We start from the raw sequence: 19,012 nt of genomic DNA, 5'->3' as shown, positions 1-19,012 counted from the left end.
ATCATGTGGTCATCTCAACAGATGCAGAGTAAAAATTTGACAAAATTCAACATCGATTTATTATAAAATCTCTCAACAAGGTGGTTATAGGAAAAAAGTACTTCAACATAATAAAGGCCATATGTGACAAATCCATAGCCAACATCATACTCAACAGTGAAGAGCTGAAAACTTTCTCTCTAAGATCAGGAATAAGACAAGGATGTCCATTCTCACCACTTTCATTCAGCATAGTACTGGAAGTCCTACCCAGAGCAATTAGGCAAGAAAAATAAATAAAATGTATCCAAATTGGAAAGAAAGAAGTAAAATTTCATTTTCAGATGACATAATACTATATAGAGAAAACCCTAAAAATTCTACCATAAAATTGCTATATATAATACATAAATTCGGTAAAGTTACAGGATACAAAATTAATATACAGAAATCTGTTGCATTTCTACACAAAGGTAACAAAATATCAGAAAGAGAAATTAAGAAAACAATGTCATTTACAATTGCATCGAAGATAATAAAATACCCAGAAATAAATTTAACTGAGGAGGTGAAAACTATAAGATGTTGATGAAAGAAACTGAAGAAGACACAGAGAAATGGAAAGACATTCCATGCTTACGGATTGGAAGAATTAATATCATTAAAATGTCCATACTACCCAAAGCAATCTATAGATTTAATGCAATCCTCATCAAAGTTCTAATTGCATTTTTCACAAAACTAGAACAAATAATTTTAAAACATGTATGAAACCACAAAAAAGAAAAAAAACACACTTATTCAAACCAATCTTGAAAAAGAACAAAGCTGGAAGTATCGCTCTGATTTTAAACTATTCTGCAAATCTATAGTGATAAAGACAGTATGGCACTGGTATAAAAACAGACACATAGATCAATGGAACAGAATAGAGATCCAAGAAATTAACCCACACATATATAGTAAATTAATTTACTATGAAGGAACTAAAACTGTACAATGGGGAAAGGATGATCTCTTCAATAAATGGTACTGGGAAAACTGGACCGATGCAAGCAAAGGATTGAAGTTAGGCCATTATCTTATACCATACACAAAAATTAACTCAAAATGTGTTAAAGACAAGTCCTTAAATCATAAAACTCCTAGAAGAAAAGTTAGAAGATATCCTTGACATCAGTCTTAACATGAAATTTTTGGATCTGACCCCAAGAGCAAAGGCAACAAAAGAAAAAACAAACCAGTGAGATTAAATAAAACTAAAAACCTTCTTCACAGAAAGGGAATTCATCAGCAAAATAAAAATGGAACCTACTAAATGGGACAAAATATTGCAAATCATATATTTGATAAGAGATTAATATCAATATATATATAGAACCCAACAGCAAAAAAAAAAAAAAAAAAAAAACGATTGAAAAATGGGCAGAGGATCTAAATAGACACTTTTTCAAAGACATACAGATGGGCAGCAGGCACATGAAAAGATGTCCAACATCACTAATTACTAAGGAAATGCAAATCAAAACCACAATGAGATATCACCACACAACTGTTAGAATGGCTATCATTGAAAAGACAAGAACTAGTAAGTGCTGGAAAGGATGTGGAGAAAAGGGAACTCTTGTACACTGTTGGTGGGAATGTAAATTTGTGCAGCCACTATGGAAAATAGTATGGATTCTCCTCAAGAAATTAAAAGTAGAACTACCATATGATCTAGCTATTCTACTTCTGGCTATTTATGTGAAGAATATGAAAACACTAATTTTAAAAGATATATGCAACCCCATGTTTATTACAGCATTATTTACAATAGCCAAAATATGTAAACAACCTAAATGTCCATTGATGGATGAATGGATAAAGAAGATATGGTATATATATATTCAATGGAATACTACTCAGCCATAAAAAGAAGATTATCTTGTCATTTGTGACAACATGGATGGACTTCAGGCACATTATTCTAAGTGAAATAAGTCAGACAGAGAATGACAAATACCATGTGATTTCACTTATATGCCAATTATTAAAAACAAAACAAATGAATAAACAAAAGAAAACTCATAGACAGAGAGAACAGATTGGTGGTTATCAGAGGGGAAGGGGGGTGGGGTGACGAAATAGATTAAGAGGGTCATTTACGTAGTGATGAATGGTAACTAGACTTATTGTGGTGATCCCTTTGTAGTGTCTACAAAGATCAGAATGTTATATTGTACACCAAAACTAATATAAAGTTATAAACCAATTTTACCTCAATTTTTAAAAAGAGCATTCTGTTGGTTATATGGTACAAGGACTGTTAGAGAGTGGTAGTAGGGAGATTGATTACCAGGATCCTGCAGTTGGTTGGGAGAGAGAGAAGGGTGGTTTACTCTGGAGCTGGAGTTTCAGAGATACTAAGAAGTGACCAAATTCAAAATATGTTTTAGAGCTACTACATGCTACCTAATTGAATGTAAAATATAAGAAAAATAGAAAAAAAATTACAGCTACTTTTTTCAGCTGAATTGATTGAAAACATGTAGGCTTTATTTATGAAGATGGAGAAGACTGAAGGATAGATTAGTTGGGAAGAGGAGTCTCTTTTGTTCATGTTAAGTTTGAGTTGCCCACTAGTCAATGAAGTATAGATACCAAGTAGACAGTCTGGTATTCAGAGGAAAGTCTAAAGCCGATGGAGAAGCATGGGTTTCCTTTATGAAAATTTCCATGATGCCTTCACCCTAAAATCTGATTTTTAAGTGATCCTCTTTGTGGTCTTTTAGAACTTTAAACAGAGCTCTTATCCAACTCTGCCATGTTTCTCTTTATCTGCCTTTCTCACCTGTCTATAAACTTGTTGAGTTCAGAGACTACATTTTATTTATCTTTGCATTCCCATCACAAGATCCAGCTTAGGAGAAGGGTGTCACATATAATTTTTGGTGGTAAAAGTATTCTGTTTAAAAATAAATGAGCATCCCTGCTAAGTAGGAAAAGCATAGATGACTATAATCATCATCCTCATCATCTATATTTTACAGATTTGAATGTGAAATGTTAGGGACTCACAGCCCATCTTCTAATTTTAAATATATTATTTTGCCACTATATCTTGCAGAATCAAGTCCATAATAAATACAAAATTGACTAAACTGACTTGTTTCCATGGTGTCTAAAAAGAAATATGTCAATTATTTAATAGATTTTCAGATATAGCAATGAAATGCTCATCCTTTATTGCCAAAGCCAGCTGGTTACAGATATTATTAGGTAAGTTTTATTAATATTGTATTTAGTTAGATTGGACTATTGAAGAAAAATATGTCAGTACTGGAGAATATTACCAATGATAGTCCATATGTATTTCCATTTCAATTACCATTTTTATTTTCTTAATGTTTTAGAATAAAAGGGCCAATCTCTTGGACTAAATCTTTGTGCATCATTTAAAAATAAAACTGGACTTTGGGCCACAACATTTGATATACATTTCCCCATAAATTTTTGAAATAGAATATAAAAATCTCTGTTGAAAATCTTATGAGAGGGGCTTCCCTGGTGATCCAGTGGTAAAGATCCACTTTCCAATGCACGGGGCGGGGCTTCGATCCCTGATCAGGGAACTAAGGTCCCACATGCTGCTGGGCAACTAAGCCCACACGCCACAACTACTGAGCTCATGCACCTCAACAAGAGGGCCCGTGTGCCACAAACTACAGAGCCCATGCACTCTGTACCCCACACATCACAACGTCAGAGCCCACGCACCCTGGAGCCCATGCACCACAACTAGAGAGAGAAAACCCACACACCACAACAAGAGAGGAGCCCACGCTTCACAATGAAGAGCCCGCCCTGCAACGAATGATCCCGCACGCCTCAACGAAGATCCCATCTACCACAACTAAGACCTGACTCAGCCAAGAAGTAAATAAATAAATAAAAATTTAAAAAATTAAAAAAGAAAAAAAGAAAAAGAAAATCTTGTATTATTTAATTCAGCAAACTTTATACAACATGGAGTCATGTGTTCAGATAACAAAGATTTTCAACATATAAATTGTTTATTTTGCTTTACTTCTTTCAAATCATATGTTCTCTTAAAGATTTACTAATTATGAATAGATTATGATTATGACCACTAAATTATGTTATTTGCTTGGGATTTTCAAAGTTGTAACTTTACAGTCAACATCAGTCTGTAGCCTGTTCCAGTTACACTCATTTGCAGTGATTAATTAACCTTGTAGAAAAGTTGACACCACTGGGAATAATTTTTTTGTTATTTTTTACAATGCTTTCTTTTGTATTTAACTACTTATGTTTATATCTCCTGAGGCCATATAATTTAATACTCAGTGATTTCAGATAGATTTAATTGGTGTAAAACCTTATATATTATTGCTAATGTAAGAAGAAGGCTAAAATAGTTTAGAAATTATCATGCCATGGTGTTTAACAATACCTACTATAATAGTCTGAATTTTTTCAGATTATTTTTCCTTAAAGTAAACTAAGTGAACTCCTTGAAAGAAAAGTGCTCTTGTACCCCATACCTAGAACAATGCCTGCCACATAACACATGTGCAATACATTCATTTTTGAATAAATGACTGGCTTATTTAGTTAAAAGCTATCTTTACATTTGGGGTGATCTTCTTTCTCTTGAAAGTAGCATCAGTTGATCATTGTAATGAGATAATAAAAAAATTTTTATAGCACTTTAAAATTAGCAGTGTAATTTTCAATTCTCAAAGTGCTTTCATTCATTTGATATTCAGCAACCTCATGTAGCAAAGAGTATTCATGTCTTAATTGTAAGGTGATGCAAACCAAGACTCCAACAGAATGAGGACTCAGCACGTGTCAGAATTCAAATCCATGTTCTTTTGATTGCACCATATTTAGGGGCTAGAGGACATCATGACATTAGCTTCCAGAAGGAGTCTATGATCTCCTACATGGTATTAATAAAAGTCCTTTGTGTTTGGGTGGTGTCTTGTGTAGGGTAGTGTATTAACTACCTGAAAAAGGTAAAAGCTCTCACAGAATGTTGAAGAATTAGCAAAGCCGGGGAGTGTGGGTAGGGAGGAAGGGATTTCCAGGCACAGTTCCAGGAACTATAACCCATAATCTCTCTTTTCTGTTCTTCATCCCCCCACCCTGCTTTTTTCTCTTAGTAGCTCTTATCACTTACCCAATATTACAGTATATACTCATGTGTTTCTTGACCACCTCACCCACTAGAATGCAAAAAGGCAAGGAGTCCATTTGACTTGTTCACCACTGCCTCCCCAAGTCTTAGATTCTGACACATTCTAGACACTTAATTCATATCTATCTGTGGGGTGAATGAATGCTGAAGGAACCGCCTGTGCAGATGCAGGATACATGACTCAGCAATAGTCCACTTGGAAAACTGCAAGTTATTCTATTTCCTTAATGGATTGAACTATATGAGACTGGACTGCTTTTGTTGGATTTTCATGGAGATTTTGTACAGTGCATCTGATAGAATGTGGAAAGGAAATCAGGAAGGCAAGAGCACTTAAGGTTGAAAACAAAGGAATTGACCAAGTTTGGGATGGACTTACTTAGCATGTTAAGGTATTTGGATAGGTCTGATGAAAAATTAGTAGTCACTGATGGGTTTTAAGTAGGAGATTGACATGATCAGATAAATCCCTCTGATGATCTGTAGCAAGTGGATTCAAAGGGAGAAGAATGGAAACTGGAGGACAACATAAAAATCATTGTGTCATCAGGCAAGAAATAGTAAGAGACAGAGCCCACTATTTGGTAGAGGCCCTGACTCAGCTCCACTCAGGCATGGTTTTCTCTGCAGCCTCTTTCTGAATTCCTTCTGCATGACTGGATCTATCTGGTCTCCAGGGTAGATACCAGTGTTTCTTTTTTAAGTTTCTTCCCAAGCATGGAAGGACTCAAAATGTATTCCTTTTCTCATAGCTGAGACAGGTTGGATTTACATGAAAATCGAAGAGACATGAAATGGAAAGGAATAGACAAAACCACCTGAGTGCTGATTTCTGATCTGGCTGAAGCCACTTCACTCATTCAAGCTTTTCAAGCCACTTCACTTCCACAAGCTCTCTGAGATCCCACCTCCTTACCCTTTTGTATTCTTAGGCCACTCCCCATCCTCTTTCTTTATTAATCTGCTTTGCCTAAATTGTTTGTTTAATCAGACATTTTTCTATACAAAATTGATATAAACAAGTGTCTTTTTGTCTTGATATTGATGTTACTTCAGTAGAAAAATGATCACTGATATATAATTACTATGAGAAACAATGGGTTAAAAAAAAAACACCCTTCTGTTACTAGTAACATAATTTTCTGCAACATCTATCAACTGGCTAGATGACCATATAATTTTAACTACAAATTAAGGCATTTTTTAAGAGGAGAAAGATGCACTATTTATTTTTATATTTTTAAATTTTATTTATTTTTGGTTGCATTGTGTCTTTGTTGCTGTGTGCAGGATTTCTCTAGTTGTGGCAAGCAGGATCTACTCTTCGTTGTGGTGTACGGGCTTCTCATTGCAGTGGCATCTCTTGTTGTGGAGCATGGGCTCTAGGTGCACAGGCTTCAGTAGGTGTGGAGCATGGGCTTAGTTGCTCCGTGGCATGTGGGATCTTCCCGGACCAGGGATCGAACCCATGTTCCCTGCATTGACAGGTAGATGCTTAACCACTGTGCCACCAGAGAAGTCCAAGATGCACGATTTATAGTTAGCTGGGCTGACAGCCATAGTCCAGGACATCACCAGACGAACCACAGACATAGGTCACCCGAGATATAACTAAAAACTCAAAATACAAGCAGTCATTGTATTTCTTTCCCTTAGGAGTATATTTTGCAACTAGTTTTTTCGGGCTCCTTCACCAGGACAGTGTAATGTGCAAAGTCTAAGTGTTCTTTAGTAAGATTAGTTATGCTTACTTTAAACTTTTTCATGCTAAAATTGTTAGTGTTTTTTTCCTTACAGCTTTCAAATTTCTACTTTGGGTCTTCTGAAATTTGTAAGAATCCTATGAGGTAGACAGGGGCAAGGGTCAATATGTGCATTTAGTAGATATAGAAATTGGAGCTCAGAGATATTAGATCAAAAAAGCAATGATATAAAGTAGAAGGACCACTAATCCTAGTGTCACAAAACACATCTTTGAGCACTGGTCCACTGTCACTTTTTTTATAGCAGTGCTACCCAAAGTGTGAACCACAAATGCTTTAACTCACATGCAATGGAAGTAGACTTAAGGAAACTTTTATAATAATTCAGTGGAATTATTTTTTGTCTATTGAAGCTAATTTAAAAAATCAAGCTTGCATTTTATAAGCCTTTCTTACTTTTTAATTTTGTTTTTCTAGTAATTCATGTTTTTTTTTTAGTTTACAAACATTGGTCCATGACAAATTAAAAATTTTAAATATAAATCCTTTACTACAGCTAATTTGAGAAATACTGGTCTCCAGATGATTAGGCAGTTAATTAAGCACTTAAAAACTGAAAACATCTCACTCTGTGCATCCATTCTTTTCTTGAGTTCTTGGATCATCTTTACGATCATTACTCTGCACTCTATCTCCAACAGCCAAGGCATGGAAACAACCTAAATATCCATCAACAGATGGATAAAGAAGATGTGGTACATATATACAATGGAATATCACTCAGCCATAAAAAAGAAGGAAATAATGCCATTTGCAGCAAGATAGATGGACTTAGAGATTATCACCCTAAGTGAAGTAAGCCAGACAGAGAAAGACAAATATTATATGATATTGCTTCTATGTGGAATCTAAAAAAAAATGATACAAATGAACTTATATACAAAACAGAAATAGACTCACAGACATAGAAAACAAACTTATGGTTACCAAAGGGGAAAGGGAGGGGGTGGGAAGGATAAATTATGAGTTTGGTGTTAACATAACACACTACTATATACAAAATAAATAACCAACAAGGACCTACCGTATAGCACAGGGAACTACACTCAACATTTTGTAATAACCTATAAGGGAAAAGAATCTGAAAAAAAATAAATATGTATGTATGTATAACTGAATCTCTTTGCTGTCCACCTGAAACTAACACAATATTGTAAAGCAACTATACTTCATTTAAAAAAACTGAAAACAATATGATATTCCACCTCACAGTGCTGCTGAAACAATTAAAAAATAATAACTAACATTTGTATATATCCTACGAGTAGTGATTTTAAAATATGCTCACTAGTAGCTCCGTGAATTGGCAGAAGATAGGGCTTGGCAAGTGATTTCAGCACCACAGTCAAGCCTTAATTCCTCACTCCCACTTCAAGCCAAGCAGATTTGCTTTCACCTTTTTAAAGTATTGGTTTGTGCATTAAGATTGCTATTAAGGAAAGTATCCATTTAAAAAAAAAATCCAACTTTTCTCCAGAGTGTACAAAGTGGTTTTGAATCCATTATCTCACTTAACACTCACAACAACCATTTGATGTTGGGATTACTATTTTATAGATGAGAGAAAAAGCTAGCATGGTGATCAGGATCTCAGCTGGTAAGTGATGGATCCTGAAATCAGCCCAGACCTTAGATTCCCTGTACTGGTCTCTTCCTGGCAGCCTGACAAGTATAAAAATGGCCTACAGTTGCTGGTATATTTTCTATTTAATTCCACTTCTACTTTCCTTGCGAAGTCTTGGTTCATGAAAAGAACCCTCAAAAAATAAGTTCATAGATCACCAAAACTACATATTGTGCTCAGGAAAATCAAATTTATATTTCCTAAGTAATAAGCACAGAAATATCTCCCTATTGAGTTTTAACTGTGTGTGTTTATGTGTGTGTGTATGTGTATGTGTGTGATGGGGTAAATTGTGTCCTCTAAAAATTTATATGGTCATATCTTAATACCCAGGGCCCCAAAATGTAACCATATTTGAAGAGAGGGTCTTCAATGAGATAATTAAATTAAAATGAGGTCATTAGGGTAGGCCTTAATCCAATATGACTGAGTATCCTTACAAGAAGAGGAAATTGGGACACACATCAAAAGAGGGAAAATTATGTAAAAACACAAAGAGAAGACAATGATCTAAAGCCAAGGAGAAGGGCCTAGAATAGATTCCTCCCTCAGAGCCCGCAGAAGGAACCAACACTGCCAACACCTTGATCTTGGACTTTTAGCCTCCAGAACTATGAGAATATAAATTTTTGTTGCTAAACCCCCTAGTCTGTGATACCTTGTTATGGCAGTCCTATCAAACTATTATAAGTGAGTGTATGATATTTGTAATAGCAGTGTATGGAATCACTTAAGTTAGTTTTTATGTGTCAGGTAACAGAAACACATCATATTATCTTCTTTCCCATATTTTCAGGAAATACTCTGTTCACATTCCAAGGCAAGTGAGTTGCAATTTTGAGCCCCTTCTTTTTTCTTCTGTTCAAATTCTGCCTTTTCAGAGGAGTGCTGAAACTCATAAACAAATATTTTGTTAACAGAGACTGAACCTTTTATTGAGGCTAGCCAGCCAAATGTCTCTGGAGGCAGTGTGCCTGCCACCTGTGAGGCCATTAGAAAGGCATTTTCTTCCCTGGATCTTCATATTTTATCTATAAAGTGGAGGATGCTCTCTAAGACAATGTGTTATGGTTATGAGAACACTGAGCTTGGAGGAGAAATTTTTGAATCCAAGTCCTGACTCTGTCACTGTCTAGCTATGTGATATCAGGCCAGTGCCTTAGCTTCCCTGAGCTTTTATTTACTACTGAAATCACAGCATGGTTATGAGGACATGGTAAGATAATATGTGTGAAAATACCAGGCACATTTAAGAACCCAAATAAAAGTTGGTGTTATTTTCATTTTAGCTCAGAAATGATAGTCCTGTAACCATTTTGATTAGATCAGATAGTATCTCAAAATATACTTTGAACTAACTTCTAAGGACAAGCAAGATTTCACATACATAGACAAATCTCTTCAGTCACCCTCATGTTTATGTCTTACCAAGATATTTTAAAAGGCAAGAATGATATCTTCCGGACATCACCATGACCTGCCAGAACAGGATGTCAGTTGGTGCTAAAATTGTTTGTCACCTCCTCTAATATCCCTTTGGTGGCTGGGATGTATTGGATATGTCAGAAGTGATTTTACTAGTAACAAGCCTCTCCTAATTCTTGGCCAATAACAATTCAATCTTAAGAAGGAGTTTAAAATGCTTCTTTGGTTGATTATAATATAAACTCAAAAACTCTCCCCAAATTTTCTGCTACTAGAGGAAAAGGCAGATGCCTTTAACTTCAGATGAGCCAGATTGAAGGCATTACAGATTCTCCAAGAAATGGTTAGATCCAAATGGATTCTTAATACTCACAGCCAAGCCATTTGGACTGTTGGATAGACGCTAAAGAGTGTACATGCAGAGACCAGAGTTCTCCAGAATAGACTGGTTCCTGGAGCAGAGATGAAGGTAGATTTGGCAACTCAGAAAAAGGAAAAAGTTATGAAATAATTCACCTATTTACTCAACAGATACTTTAAAGCATCTGTTAGATGCCCATCACTGTGCTCCTAAGGACGAGGGGGAGTTACTTAGCTCTTCTGCCCTTCGTCAAATTCAACAAACATGTTGATGACCCAGTGTGTAATCTGCTAGAAATAAAGATGAATATAATAAGGGTTCTTTCTTCCAGGAATGGAGAAGTCACTTATTACAAACATAAGGGTCAATAGGAAAATAAATGTCAAGTTACTACTTTATTAATAGCAAAGTCAGCAACTGATAACTCATGACAGAGCCCATTTGGAGCCCACAGCTGAAGTGCAACTCTCAGCCCCCATGAGATCTAAACCTTGGGAAGTTACCACCTTTGGCCTACAGCAAGGGGAGAAGCATTTGTGGAAGTGCCAGAGTCCATTTACTCAGTTTCAGAAAAGCAGAGAGAGTGAAATTGAGACAGACAGAGAAACATAGTAAAAGAGAATGGCAGAGAAACTTGAGAGGTGATTGAGGAAGCCTAAAAGAGTATTTGCTAATTTGACCAATCAGATTTAGGACTTCTCCTCCTTTATCTGAGAACTGAAGGAGAGAAACAGTGATAGGAAGGAAAATTGAGTCCATTCCTTTCCTTAGGTGTTAGAGGAAAGAGAATAGGAGACAGAAAAATGAATTAGAAAGCTATTGTTATTGGTCAGGCATGAGGGCCTCCAAGAAATGCTAATACTGTTAATGATGAGGGTATATCTGGGAGAGATAGCATGAGAACAAAACATAAATATGGTGCTTCTGAACAACAGCAGCAAAGCCTCAAAAAGATGTCACAGTTTTACAGCCTAATCAACTGAAGCAATGACTATTAATATATTCAACGTTTTTAAGCATCTACTATGCAAATTCACTACACCAAGACATTGATTTATAGATACAGACACAATCCCTAAGTGCAAAAAATGTACACTTTCAGGCCAGGCTACATCCGTAAAGACACAACTGAAATACAACATTGTAATTGCCATAAGGGATGCGCATGCCAGGAACCAGGCAAATGCAGAAGGAACATCTTGCTGTACCCCAGGATGTGAAGGAAAGCTTCACAAAGAGACAATGTGTGAGCTGAGTCTTTGAAGCAGGTGAAAGGGCTGACTGAGCAAGCTGATTAAGCAAAGCAAGAGACAACTGACTTGGCCAAAGGAAAGGAAGCATGGCAGAACATACCATGTCCTGAGAACCATTTATGTATATCTACTGACCTCCTACCATAGTTGGGGACACAAGAGTGCATAATAGAGAAAAGTCACCACTGTTAGGAAAATTTCATTGTGGTTATGGAGGAGGGAGAGCACAGACAACAAACACATAAGTAAATGACCAAGATATTTTTATTTCCTTAGACAATAAAATGGGCTAGTGAGATAGTTTCAGGAGAACTATTGCATTTGAGGAAAGGGTCAGGAAAGTGTCTTTTCTTCTTTTTAACTTATTTTTTCTTACAGTAGGTCCTTGTTGGTAATCTGTTTTAAATATAGCAGTGTGTACATGTTAATCCCAAATTCTCAATCTATCCCTCCCCACTACCCTTCCCTCCTGCTAACCATAGATTCATTCTCTAAGTCTGTGAGTCTGTTTCTGTTTTGTAAATTAGTTCACTTGTATAGCAATCCCATATATCCCTGGGCATATATCCAGAGAAAATCATGGTTCGAAAGGATACATGCACCTCATGTTCATTGCAGTGCTATTTACAATAGGAAAGCGTATTTTGGTCATGACAGTTAAGAAAGATTCAGGCATGTGGAGGTGAGGGAAAGAACACTCCAGATGAAGGGAGTAAAAAGAGCAAATGACCAGAGATGAAATCAACTTGGGAGATTCAAGAAATAGATGGAAGCCCCACAGGGCTGAAGCTTGTGAGTAGAAGGAAGCATGGAAAGAGAGATGATGAAAGAAACAGGAGTGGCCAGACGATGTAAGACCTACAGATGTTTGACATGGTGGGAGCCTAGAGAAGGTGGGAGAAGCTGGAGCAGTAGTCAGCAGGGCAGAACATCAAGGGCCAAAATTGTCCCACTGTGGAATTAGGACTTTCAGTTATTGTCCTAGTGGGCTGTTATAACAGAATACAATAGACTGGGTGGTTTATAAGCAACAGATGTGTGTTTTCACAGTTCTGGAGGCTGAGAAGTCTAATATCAAGGTGTCAGAGGAGTCAGTGTTTGGCGAGGACCTGCTTCCTCACTGACAGCCGTCTTCTCACTGTGACTTCACACAGAGGAAGAGGTGAGGGATCTTTCTGGGGTCTCTTTTGTAAATATACTAATCTCATATACGAAGGCTCTGTTCTCGTGACATAGGCCCCCACCTCCTAACACCATCACCTTGGGTTTTGGAACTTCAACATATGAATTTAAGGGAGACATAAACATTCAGTCCATTGTACTCACTTTAACTGGAAACTAGTGAAAAGGAACAAGACTGGGAAAAATTCTAACTTCAGTTTTGTTAACCAGTACTCTCACCCAGATACTATCTAGCCTTTCAATATCTTAAAAATGGTCTATAAGGGATGTTCACAACAGGCCAGATTTGGGATTAAGTATCAATAAATTGTATATGTGAGCCTGGAATCCAGGCTCAACAATCATGCAGAAAGAGGCAAATTCACAGTTTTGTTTTGTTTTTTTCTCCTTTCACAAGCCCCTGGACACAGAATATCCTCTGTGAACCAGCCAGGAGAAAGAAATCCGGCTTTACAGTGCATGTAATCTGGAAAGCAAGAAAAGAAACATTTAAGCTGTTATTCAAACAAGTTTCATTCCAATTACTACTTTCCTCTATGTCAAAATCAATTATTCTCACTTTTGATGCAGCCAATGCTTGCCAAGGTTATTGGGGGATCTGCCTCCATATTTTTCTCTTGATGTTTTCTTTTTGGGTTGCTTTTGGTTGTGGGTTGTTCTATAGTGTTGTTGTTGATTTTCCCACTCCAGCCAGCGCCACAGAGTTGCTTTTACACGTCCATAAAATAAAATGAATGTACACAGGAAAGAGAGCCTTGCTCCAAGTCAAGTACTGGACAGCTTAGCTTAATATGCACAAGTAGAGTTTCACAAGTAGAGACCTGTTTATCCTTGTTGCTTAAAAATGCAATGACTGTTTGCGTTGTGACATCCCCCATGCCAGTACTGGGCCCCAGCCAGGCAAGGAATGACAGTTCAGGTCATTTTTGCCTTGTGACCCTAGAAGAAACGCTAGTCCCCAGACAACTTTGATGGGCTAATTGCAGCAGCACACGGAGTTAATCACACCACAGTGGGGTGCCTGTCAGCACCTCCATGACGCTATCAGCTGGGCTGTTGAGTCTTCATGACATGGAGAAAAGGGAAGTGAAAAGAGAGGGCTTAAGTATTTCCTAATCTGTGGGCTATTAGGCTGAATTTGACCAATGTTCTTGCAGTCAGGTCGGATCCCTTTTTGTTCTGTCATCTTCAATTGCCTTGTGTTATTTTCTTGCCCTATCTTCTAAAAGTCAGGCATGAATTTCAAAATGATGGTCAACATGCATGTTTTCAATGATTAAAATTTTTAAAAATTCATTCAGCTGCAGTTTCAAAACCGTCCTTAAATTTTCTGTTCTTTTGTATCCATACTCTGATGAACCCCAAGAAACTGAATTTAAAATTCTGTGGGGTGGTAGTTGGGAAGACGTGGGAAGGGTCAAGGGAACTTCTACTTTGTTTTTAGGTAACAACCAAATTGAATTAAACTCTGTCCTCTTTTATTTCTTGCTTTTTATCATATCAAGTCTTTGTTCATAGTGTTTTCACACCCTTCTCTTAGTCAGTTCTAGCTACTATAACAAATTATCAAAGACTGAGTGTCTTAAGCAACAAACATTTATTTCTCACAGTCCTGGAGGTTGGGAAGTTTAAGATCAAGGTACCGGCAAATTCGCCATCTGATGAGATCTCACTTCCTGCCTTGCAGTTGGCCATTTTCAATTAGGTCCATACTCATGACCTAATTAACTCCCAAGGCCCCACCTCCAAATACCTTCACATTGAGAGTTAGGACTATAACATATGAATTTTGGAGGGACACAAACATTCAGTTGATAGCATTCTGTTCTTGGCCCCTCAAAATCTGTGTCCTTCTCATATGCAAAATACACTTGTTTCATCCCTAAATCCCAAAAGTCTTAACTCATTCTAACATCAACTCTAAGGTCTAAAGTCCAAAGTCTCATCTAAATTCTAAATATGTAAATCAAATATGGGTGAGACACAAGGTGTGATTTATCCTGAGGCAAAATTCCTCTCCAGCTGTGAACCTGTGAAACTATACAGGTACTTTCAAAGTACAATGATGAGACAGGCATAGGTTAGACATTCCCATTCCAAAAAGGGAGAAATTGGATAAAAGGAAAGTGTCATGGGTCCCAAGTAAGTCCAAAACCTAGCAAGGAAAACTCTATGAGATATTAAGTGTTAAGAATAATCTTCTTTGGCTCAACACTCTTCCTGCCAGACCCACTGGGCTGGAGGTCCTACACCTGCAGCTCTGCCAGGTGTAGGTCTCACCCTCATGGCTCCAGGTGGTCCTGTTCCAAAGCTTTGGATAGAGGTGGTCTAGCCTGTTGAAACCAAGATGATACCCCCACTTTTGAAAATGAGGAGGTAGCCCTGCTGGTATCTGAATTGCCTTCAGGGTCATTCTTCCCTTGTCCTGAAGAATAGCTCTGTGGTCTTTCCTGTAAAATCCAGGAAGTTCAGCAGCTTTCCTTCATTCCGTCCTGCCTCCACCCCCTTCCGTTTAAACTGTTCCTGCTGTGGTAGCTGATTAGATCTCTAGTTGATACCCAACTAGTCTCTTTATCAAATGGTCAGTCCACCATATCCTTAGTGTTCTCTTTCAAACATGCTTTCTTATTTTTTTGTAATATGAACAGGCTGATAATTTTCTAACTCTTGAAGTTCTGGTTCCTTTTTGCTGGACGATTTCATTTTTAATTAATTTCTCTCTTCTCAAATTTTGCTATTAGAAATCATTAGAAACCAAGACACTCCTTCAATGTTTTGTTTAGAAAGCTCCTCAGTTAAATATCCAATTTCATCACTTGAAGGTTTTATCTTGTGCTAAACACTAGAACACAACACAATTCAGCCAAGATATTTGCCAATTTATAACAAGGATTACCTTTTCTCCATTGCCCAATAACATGATTATCATTTGCATCTGAGACTTCCCCAGAATGGCCTTTACCAGCCATATGTCTACCAACATTCTGTTCATGATAATTTATTCATTCCCTAAGAAGATGTACACTTTCTCTACAGCTCTCCTCTTTTTTTTTCTGAATCTTCATCAAAATCACCTTCATGACAATCTTGGCATTCTCCAGCATGCATCTCAAAACTCTTGCAGACTTTACCTATTACTCAGTTCCAAAGCCATTTCCACACTTTCAGATATTTGTTACAACAGCAGCCCATTCTCCATATCCAATTATTGTCTTAGCTCAGGCTACTATAAAAGATACCATAGACTAGGTAACTTAAACAATAGACATTTATTTCTCATAGTTCTGAAGACTAGAAAGTCCAAGATCAGGGTGCCAGCAGATTCAATGTCTGATGAGAGCTCTCTTCCTGATTTGCAGATGGTCACTTTCTATATTCTCACATGGCTGAGACAGAGATCATCTCTCTTGTGTCTCTTCTTATAAGGGCACTGATGCATTCATGAGGGCTCCACACTTATGACCTAATTAACTCCTAACACCATCACATTGGGGATTAGGTCTTGAATATATAAATTTGGGGGGAACATATTCAGTCCCTAACAGAAGAATTTAAAAGGGTTGCCTGATGTCCACAGTTTAGGTAAGATTTTTTGTTCTCCACAGAGTTTTCTTCACACACACACACTCACACCTATATATATATGTTTATATATATATATACACATATGTACATATATATTTTTCTTTTTATTTATTGATTGATTTTAATTAAATGTCATCATTGACACTATAAGTTATGGTGGTTTTGACAAACTTGGAGATTTATGGAAAATTGAGTATCCCACATCAGCATCAAGATTTATTGTATTAAATAAGCTATTTTCTGAAACTCTTCACTCTCCAGATTTGTTTGTACACCCATGAGTGGACTGTATTTTAAACAGACACTAGAAATGTCATTGTTGTACCCCACATTTAATATTTTTTTAATTCTTCCAAAAGAATATCTGAGACTCACAGTAAGTCAAGGAGGGAAGAAATGGAGATCTTTTCTTATCTGTTTTATACACTAAGAAAGAAAATCACTTAGACACAGAATGACTTGGGGTCTTTTGAAACAGGGATGTTGACAGTCTTGTTCACCTCTCATCCCTCCATCTAGAACTTAGTATATAATAACTGCTTAATCATTGCTTAATGAATTATTATATTTCAATCAACCAGTTAATTAATTGTAGAAAATATACCATCCCTTACTGTTAGCACTGTTCCTACATTTTTGGTCTCCAAACTTACAGGCTTGTGCTAAGTGCACATAGGCATATAAGTACATAGGTACATGCAATAATGTGTTGTTTTAGGCACAAGCTAACACTGCATAAATATAATCATTTAAAATTTTGAAAAATTTTTAAAGGATCAGAATCATTATCATTAGGAAAATGAGACTTTTCTTTGATGTTCTTAAAATTATACTATGGCTTTAAGTTGTTTATAAGATACATATGGGAAAAAGGGAAAGGGGACGCATATGTTTTGGTAATTGTGGCCCCAGAAGTTCTTATTCTGGCTCTCTCTCCATGTTCTTTCTTCACTAGCTCGTGCTTCCTTTTCCTTTGAATTGGAGTGTTTGGGCTTTTTTGCTGTCAAGGCACCTAATCTAGACTCTTATGATGCCTACTAAGAGCAACTTTCATGTCCTGGAAAATTTCTGTGCAAGCACCACCACTAGCTACCTCTAAGATACCAATTGAGAAACCCAGAAGCTAGATGTAGTCTGGTCCCAAGTAAGAGGCAGACTTCTACCCCAGAGGTGTTTATTTTTCTTTAATCAATTAGTGAAGCAACACAGACATACAGAAATGCCGAGGGCCCTCTCCCAAAGCACCAGCAGAGTGAGTTTAGAGAAGCCAGGAGGATCCCCTGGTGAGTCCTGGCAAAGCCCTGGGCTTTCTCAGATCTGAGCTCAACACTCAACAGCTCACCCAAAGGCCTTCCCAGTGAACTCTGTCCCGTTGATATTGGACATTACAGGAAATGATAATAATCAGTCTTCCCGGACCCTGTGGACTGTAAAACATGGATAAGCATATGAGCTGCTGTCTAGCCAATATTGCAAGGATATAGAGGGCCTTGCAATAAATGGACTCAGAATTAGACTCACAGAATCAAAGGTAGAATGGAATGAGCCATCTCTATTTTCCCTTTCACTGATGGTTTTCTATCCACTGTTGAATGACTCCTGTAATGGGATCTTACCCCTTTATAAGGATGCCACTCCACTTCTTCAATAATTTTAATTGCTTGACATATCTACTAAATATAACCCAAATTTCTTTTTCATTTATTTCTGATCGGATCTTTATGATTTCTTTCCTTCTGTTAACTTTGGGTTTGTTTTGTTCTTCTTTCTCTAATTGCTTAAGTGTAAGATTAGGTTGTTTGTTTTCTATTCTTCTGTTTCTTGAGGTAGAATTGTATTGCTATATACTTCCTAAAGATGCTACCAGAAAAATACTAAGACTAATCTATGAATTCGGTAAGGTGGCATGATACAAAATTAATGCACAGAAATCTCTTGCACTAATGATGAAAAATCTGAAAGATAAATTAATACAACACTCCCATTTACCATTGCAACAAAAAGAATAAAATACCTAGAAATGAACCCACCTAAGGAGACAAAAGACTTGTATGCAGAAAATTATAAGACACTAATGAAAGAAATTAAAGATGATACAAATAGATGGAGAGATATACCATGTTCTTGGATTGGAAGAATCAACATGGTGAAAATGACTATACTGCCCAAATCAATCTACAGTTTCAATGAAATCCTTATCAAACTACCAATGGCATTGTTAACAGAACTAGAACAAAAATTTTCACAATTGTACGGACACACAAAAGAACCCGAATAGCCAAAACAATCTTGAGAAAGAAAAACGGAGCTGGAGGACTCAGGCTCACTGACTTCAGACTATACTACAAAGCTACAGAAATTAAGACAGTATGGCACTGGCACAAAAACAGATATATAGATCAATGGAACAGGATAGAAAGCCCAGAGATAAACCCACATACATATGGTCACCTTATCTTTGATAAAGGAAGCAAGAATATACAGTGGAGAAAAGACAGCCTCTTCAATAAGTGGTGCTGGGAAAACTGGACAGGTACATGTAAAAGTATGAAATTAGAACACTCCCTAACACCATACACAAAAATAAACTCAAAATGGATTAAAGACCTAAATGTAAGGCCAGACACTAACAAA

This window comes from Physeter macrocephalus, chromosome 7 (assembly GCF_002837175.3).
Source record: "Physeter macrocephalus isolate SW-GA chromosome 7, ASM283717v5, whole genome shotgun sequence".
Classification (NCBI taxonomy): domain Eukaryota; kingdom Metazoa; phylum Chordata; class Mammalia; order Artiodactyla; family Physeteridae; genus Physeter; species Physeter macrocephalus.
Note: the sequence above shows the minus strand (reverse complement) of the source record.